This window comes from Panthera leo, chromosome C1 (genome assembly GCF_018350215.1).
Source record: "Panthera leo isolate Ple1 chromosome C1, P.leo_Ple1_pat1.1, whole genome shotgun sequence".
Lineage (NCBI taxonomy): Eukaryota > Metazoa > Chordata > Mammalia > Carnivora > Felidae > Panthera > Panthera leo.
Window position 1 is genome coordinate 34,993,978 of NC_056686.1, and position 7,810 is coordinate 35,001,787.

A 7,810-nucleotide genomic window follows, 5' to 3' on the forward strand; every position below is an offset into this window, starting at 1 on the left:
GAGCCTCTTCTCCATCTACTTTTTCACCCTGGTGATCTCATCCAGTCTCAGAACTTTAAATGCTGTTCATATTCCATTGATTTCACACATTTCTATCTCTGGCTAAACATTTCCACCTCTTTGTGTCCAAAACTGGACTCCTGATCCTGTGTCACCTCCCCCAACTCAAGTGATAGCAGTTCATCCTTTTTGTCACTCAGAACAAAAGTGTTCTCCTTAATGTCTCTCTTCAACATCTGTATCCATTCTTTCTGTTGATTCTACCTTACAAATATATCCAGAATCCAACCATATCTCATTACCTCTGTTGCTAATGGTCCAAGTCCAATCCACCATCCTCTTCCCTCTGATTTACTCTAGAGGGCTTTCTGCCCTTCCATTCCCATTTCAATACAGCAGCCAGCATAGTCCTTTTAAACTTCAGTTTCTATCTTCTTGCAGGGCTCTCCACTTAAGTAAAGCTAAAGCCCTTATAATGGCCTGCAGGGAGGACCGTAGGCAACCTAGTCTCCCATTACCTCTAAACTGTCTCCTCCTCTCTTTCTCCTTTACTGGATCCACACTGGTTCTGTGTTTCTTGAAATGGACAAACTCTTGCCTTAGGGTTTTGTACTGACTTTTCTGCTGAACAGTGAGAGAGGTTCTGTCTTAGAACCTTTCACCTCAGATATGTAGCTACATAGGCGAACTCCCTCACCTCCTTGCAACTCTCCAAAAGTCACCTTCTCAATGAGGGCTACTCTTAAAGTTGTAACTATGTTACTACCCCCTATGCTCTGGCCCTCAAGCCCCTTATGCCTCTATTTTTTTCCACGACACTTAATACTTTGTGTATTGTCTGTCTCTCCCCCTGAATATAAATTCAACTAGGGCAGGGGTGTTTTTGTTCTTTACTAATATTTCCCAAACAATGTCTGGCATACAAGAATTAATGACTTAAGTATTGGGAGGAAATTGTCCGTCAAATCAGAGGAAATGAAGTCAGATGGCAGTAACTCTCCAAGAGGCCACAAGAGGGCATCACCGGCTCTGATATTGTTAGTCTGAGGCGGGCCCAGCCTTCCCTCAAACTGAGTTTCAGCTTTCCTCCATCTGGGTTGAAGGAAGAAAGAAAAGTTAACAAAATATAGTTATGCTGTCCATAAAGCTAAATGGATTTCCTGTTTTAAAGAAGTGTCTGTTCTTAGTTCTGTTTTGTTTTATCTTTATTTTTGAGAGAGAGCATGTGCGGGGGGGTGGGGGGGGTGCAGAGAGAGGACAGAGGATCTGATGCAGGGGGCTTGAACTCACTAACCATGAGATCATGACATGAGCTGAAGTCAGACGCGGAGCTGACTGAGCCACCCAGGTGCCCCTGTTCTTAGTCTTGAAATGCCCTTTGTTTTGTAGAATGATGGTAAAAAAGTACCTCAAAAATCTTTTGGGAAAAAAAAATTTTAAGTTTTTGGTGGTTTTTTGTTTTGTTTTCTTTTCTTTTCTTTTGTTTTTTTGAGAGAGAGCAGGAGCAGGGCAGGGTCAGAGAGAGAAGGAGACACAGAATCCAAAGCAGGCTCCAGGCTCTGAGCTGTAAGCACAGACCCTGATGCAGGGCTTGAACTCATGAACTGAGATCATGACCCGAGCCAAAGTCGGACGCTTAACTGACTGAGCCGCCCAGGTGCCCAAAAGAGTTTTATTTTTAAGTGTTCGCTATAACCAATGCGGGGTCGAATTTACAACTCAGATCCAGTCACATGCTCTACTGACTGAGTCAGCCAGGCATCCCTGGAAATTTTCATAGTCAGAAAATCCAAAACTCTGAAAGCCACTGGTCTAAGGTGACCATAGTTTGATAAAAACTATGGAACTTTTTTTTAAGTTTATTTATTTTGAGGAGCGGGGGAAGAAAAAAATCCCAAGCAGGCTCCACACTATCAGTGCAGAGCCTGACCAGGGGCTTGAACTCAACAACTCCAGGATCATGACCTGAGCCAAAATCAGGATGGGGTGCCTGGGTGGCTCAGGTGGTTGAGCGTCCAACTTCAGCTCAGGTCATGATCTCGTGGTTCGTGAGTTCGAACCCCACATTGGGCTCTGTGCTGACAGCTCAGAGCCTGGAGCCTGCTTCGGATTCTGTGCCTCCTTCTATCTCTGCCCCTCCCCTAGTTGTGCTCTGTCTCTGTCTCTCAAAAATAAATAAATGTAAAAAAAATTTTTTAAATAAATAAAATTGAATCTTAAGTATAAGACAAATATCTAAAACATACACATTACATGGAATTTATTAATACATACATTAATACATTAATACATATTTCCCCTTCTTATTTTTATGTTAAAAGCTATAAGAAAAGTTGAAAGAAAAATACAATTAATACCTATATATCTATCACTCTTAGACATGTTTGCTTTCTCTTTCTGTGTTTACTGACCCATTTGAAAGTTTCAGTTATTGGGGCACCTGATTGGCTCAGTTGGTAGAGCATGCAACTCTTGATCTCAGGGTCATAAGTTCAAGTCCCACGTTGGAGGTAGAGATTTCTTTAAAAAATAATAATAAAGTTTCTTTTTTTTAATGTTTATTTATTTTTAGAGAGAAAGAGAGAGAGAGAGAGCTAACAGGGGAGGGGCAGAGAGGGAGACAGAGAATCCCAAGGCTGTCACCACAGAGCCTGATGAGGGGCTGGAACTCAGAACTGTGAGATCATGACCTGAGCCCAAATCAAGTCAGGATCCCCAACCAACTGAGCCAGCCAGGTGCCCCCCAAAAAATAAAGTTTCAGAAAACAATAAAGTTTCAGGTATCATGACATTTCACCATTAAATACTTCACATGATGTTTCTACTACGAATAAGGACATTCTCCTACATAATTATTATTTTGGTGGTCTTAGTAATGGCCCCCAAATATGTCCACATCCTAATTCCTGTGAATATGTTGGGAGGTTATTCTGGGGAGGTTATTCTGGATTAGCCAGGTGGGCCTGAGGTAATCACAAGAGTCCTTATAAGAAGGAGGCAGGAGGATCCAGAGTTAGAACTAGGAGATGACAGGACAGAAGCAAGAGAGTTGGAGTGATGTAGTGAAGGGGTCACAAGCCAAGCAATACAAGCAACTTCTAGAACCTGAAAGAGGCAAGGAAACATTCTCCCCTAACAGCCTCTAGAAAAAAGGCAGCCCTGCCAACACCCTGATTTTGGACTGCTGACCTCCAGAAGTATAAGAGAAAACGTTTGTGTTAAGTCACAGTTTGTAGTTACTCGGTACAGCAGCAACAAGAAAACCTGTACAGTTATTAATTCAATAATAATCTAAAATAGAATACATACTAAAATTTCCACAATTGTCCCCAAAATGTACCTTCTGTTTTCTTCCTTTTTTTGTTTTTGTTTGTTGTTTTTTGTTTAGCATTCAGTTAATGTTGTATGTTGCATTTGATTGTCATTGTAGTATAAATTTTTTAATGTTTGATTTTGAGAGAGCATGGAACCCAGCGGGGGAGGGGCAGGGATAGAGTGATCACAGCACACAGTGCTCAGTGCGCTCGGTGATCACAGCAGACAGCCCCATGCAGGGCTCCAACTCAACAAGCGTGAGATAGTGACTTGAGAAGTCAGTCGTTTAACCGACTGAGCCACCCAGGCGCCCCTATAGTATAAATTTTTTAAGTACAAATTTTAACACTTTCTTGCTGTCTTGATCTACATAAAAATTTGAAATCACTTACAAAACTGAGAATTTCCTTACAATTTCAAATGACCCACTTCTGAAGAGGCTAAATTAACTCATCGGGGGAAAAAAAAGTATAAATGTCACACAAAAAGCTTGAACTAATTATACTTTAATTTTTAAAATGTTTCTTGAAACCAAATTTATGTCAGTGCAACACTTAGAGTGAGAGCCCCAGAGAGATGAGCCTTGCCTGAGGTACAAAAGTGTTGCCTTGAAAAATGTTTGTGAAGGGGCGCCCGGGTGGCTCGGTCGGTTAGGCGTCCGACTTCGGCTCAGGTCATGATCTCACGGTCCGTGGGTTCCGGCCCCGCGTCGGGCTCTGTGCCGACAGCTCAGAGCCTGGAGCCTGTTTCAGATTCTGTGTCTCCCTCTCTCTGTGACCCTCCCCCGTTCATGCTCTGTCTCTGTCTCAAAAATAAATGAACGTTAAAAAAAATTAAAAAAAAAAAAAAGAAAAATGTTTGTGAACAGTTACGCCCAAGCTTGAACTTTAAAGGTTTTATTCTATAGATAGCAAACATCTATTGGACGACTGCTCTGTGCCAGACCCTAGGCACAGAAAGCAGTTCAAGGTAAAGCTTGGTGGTCTCCAACCTGTAAACATTGCAAATTCAAAGCCTTAGGGATGAAGTCTATCAGCCATCTCTGCTAATGTACTTGAGGTTCTTAGCACTGCCATTGCTAGAGGGTTAGGCTGCCCTTGGCACCACCCCACCCAAGACGGCCCCTTCCTTCCCAGTCCTACCGGGTTAAGGCTTTCATCCTCTCCTTCCTCCATTGGCGGTCAGCATTGCCTCTACAACGTAAACGCCACACAACTCCGTGAGAACCAGCTGCACCATCCAAGCCACGCCTGAGACATGAACATTTTTCTAAAGAGAACCTAGCAGGCAGAGTAATAACACAACCCACCATGGGAATGACCTTCCTTATGCCTAGATTAACCCTTTGAACAGTGTAGGTAGATCCACACACCCAACTCGTTCTTCAGTTTACCCAAGGGAAGAAATTGGTCGGCTAGTCGGGCAGGGGAAAATGGCAATTTCCTTAAAATGCGTACGGGTGAGAAACCCTGCAGGAAAAAGTGGAGATTTCACAGAACCACGTGAAACTGGGTTACTGCACAGCTGCAAGAGTGACTAACTCAGATGGTCCCACGTTGCGTTTAAGACTTGGCTTCTCCTGAAGTCCAGATAGGAAATTTGATGAGGAACTTACTTCAACTGAAGGTAATACAAAACAGTCCAAGTTTTATGTTAACATACGGCGGATAGTTCAGCTTGGTAACAAAAATGACCAATGGCAGAAAAACTTGAACTTCACTCGCTGAATTAAAACGGACATAAAAGAACACCAATAAGCACTAAACACAAAAAAAAGTCTTCCAAAAACGTGAAGCACAAAACGGAAAAAAAAGTAAGACCACAAAATCAAACTCCCGAGGAGAGTGACTTCTCCGTATAAAGTACTTGGCAAAAGTATATTTTCTCGTCAACTCTATTTTTTTTACACGTACTAGTAAGCCCTGCAAGCGCAAGGCCTCAAAAAATTGGGTAAACACTCAGAATTGTTCCTCTCCACGGAAATCTTTAGTAAAAGGCGAAAGATTTATACGATCTGAAGAGAAACCAGAGTATGCCCCACGTAGTGTTCACACAGTTCTCGGGTAACTGTAACTCCTAGAACAGCAATGGTAGTTATTTTTCCAAAAGATCTAGTGGCTTCTAACTCTATCTCAGTCAATCCTGTGAAGGCGGTCTCATTTTTAGGAGGGAAAAAAAAAGTTGAAAGAAAAAAATCTAGCCGTTTTAAAATAAGAGATACTCCGGGTGCAGTGCATTGTGGGTATGTAAATGAGCTTAGTCACCAATCTCCAGTTTCCGGAAATTCTTTTAGTTCTTTTACCTGCTAAGCCTACAGCCACCACCAGGGGGAAGCCAGATTGTCAAGAAAATAGGCGCCAGGTTTAGCCAGAAAGTCTCTCTCTCTCTCATTCTCTCTCTCTCTCTTTTTTTTTTTTCATTTTGTTTTAGAATTGGCACGCCAAGGTAGAATTTCTCTTGAATTAAAATTAAAATTGAGGGGCGCCTGGGTGGTTGAGTCGGTTGAGCGTCCGACTTTGGCTCAGGTCATGATCTCGCGGTGTGTGAGTTCAAGCCCCACATCCGGCTCTGTGCTGACAGCTCAGAGCCTGGAGCCTGTTTCAGATTCTGTGTCTCCCTCTCTCTCTGACCCTCCCCCACTCATGCTCTGTCTCTCTCTCTCTGTCTCTCTCTTTTTCTGTCAAAAATATTTTTTTTAATTTTTTAAAAATTAAAATTGAAATTTTTTAAGTCTTTTTTTTAAATTTTTGTAATGTTTATTTATTTTTGAGACAGAGAGAGACAGAGCATGAATGGGGGAGGGGCAGAGAGAGAGGGAGACACAGAATCGGAAGCAGGCTCCAGGCTCTGAGCCATCAGCCCAGAGCCTGATGCGGGGCTCCAACTCACGAACCGTGAGATCGTGACCTGAGCTGAAGTCAAACGCTCAACCGGCTGAGCCACCCAGGTGCCCCAGAATTTTTTTAAGTCTTGAAAAGGAGTGTCTTCAATACATTCATTGAACAAAAATGTATTAAACATTGTGTCAATCCCTGTTCTGGGCCTTAGGAGACAAGTATGTGTGGTGAGTACTGATAACAGAATGTTCAGTGACACATGGGTGGAGCATAAAAGGATTCATCAAAGTAGGGTGGTGAGGGCATTCTAGGCAGTACCATAAGCTCTAAGAGCCTGGAAAGGGCAAGTGGCTAAGTAGCCAGGGCCAGATTTTGATGGGTCTTCAATGCCAAGCTAAGAGCTTGGACTTACCTTTGAGGGCAATGGGAGCAATTTAAACTCTTTAAAAGAGAATAGGATCAGATGAGTGTTTGAAGGAGCATCAGCATCACCTGGTGTTATTGGTGTTTATTAGTTGAATTGTGCCTCCCCAAATTCATTTGTTGAAGTCTTAACCCCCAGTATCTCAGAATGTGACTTTATCTGGAAATAGGGTCATCCCAGGCATAATTAGTTAAGATGAGGCTTCCAGAACTGAGACAATAATTTCTGTTAAGATACCCAGTCTGTGGTGCTTTGTTATGGAACTCTAGAAACACCTGTGTCCCTATTAGAACCACAAAAGATCAGGCCCCCACCCCAGACCTACCAAGTCAGAAACTAGGGGTGGGACCCAGACGTCTGAGCTTAACAATCTAAGGATGATTTTGATGCAGGCTAAATTGAGAAACATGGGACAGCAGCTCTCTAAAGTTTGGAGATTATAGTGAGCAAGAAGTTGAGAGATAGGGTGCCTGGGTGGGTCAGTTGGTTAAGGGTCCAACTCTTGATTTCAGCTCAGGTCATGATCTCCAGGTTTATGGGTTTGAGCCCTGTATCGGGTTCTACACTGACAGTACAGAGGCTACTTGGGATTCTCTCTCTCTCCCTCTCTCACTCAAAATAAGTAAACTAAAAAATTAAATTTTAAAAAAAGTTAAGAGCCAATTTAGGACGTTGAGCAGTAAAGCGGAGATAAATAAATGATGGCCCAGAGTACCCAAGGGATGAGCCTCCGGTGAGGAGAAGAAAACAACCGGGAGAGGACCCTGGAGAACAGTGGCCTAGAGGAGCGGAGCAGCTGGCGCAATTAGGAAGGTTGGCTGAAAACCAGGAGTGAGACAGCACAGAAACCAAGGGCAGGAAAGAAGTTTCAGGAAGGGAGTGGTCAGTTCTGTCCAGTGAGTGAGATGGGGGCTGCAAACTCCATGGGCTTCAACAGTCAGGGCACTTGCTGGTGACCTGGCCAGAGCTCTTTCCAGGGAGTGGGGCACAGTGGCAGCAGGACTGCGGGGAGGTGGCGAGGGGTGGGGAAGTGGAGGTGGAGGTGGAGGATACGGGCAGACGGGGCAGATGGTACAGGCAACTCTACTGAGAAGATTGACCCTGAAAAATTAAAGAGAGGTTGTTTCTGGAAGGGCAGCAGATCGAAGGCTAGCTCTCAGCCTCCCTCGGGAAGGTGAGCACCGTGTTGAACACATTTCCTCGCTGACGGGAAGGCACCGGCACAGGGACAGAG

General features: G+C 43.6%; 1 long non-coding RNA gene and 1 other non-coding gene across 2 annotated transcripts; both read right to left on the minus strand.

Moving 5' to 3' along the window:
- Positions 1-878: 878 nt before the first annotated feature.
- On the minus strand, positions 879-5,524 carry LOC122226875. The gene is made up of 2 exons (XR_006205801.1): positions 4,458-5,524; positions 879-1,092 (listed from the first exon to the last, which is right to left on the minus strand). It is a non-coding gene; the product is annotated as an uncharacterized LOC122226875 (long non-coding RNA).
- Positions 5,234-5,349, minus strand: LOC122228899. The gene has a single exon (XR_006206789.1). It is a non-coding gene; the product is annotated as a U5 spliceosomal RNA (small nuclear RNA).
- Positions 5,525-7,810: the final 2,286 nt, after the last annotated feature.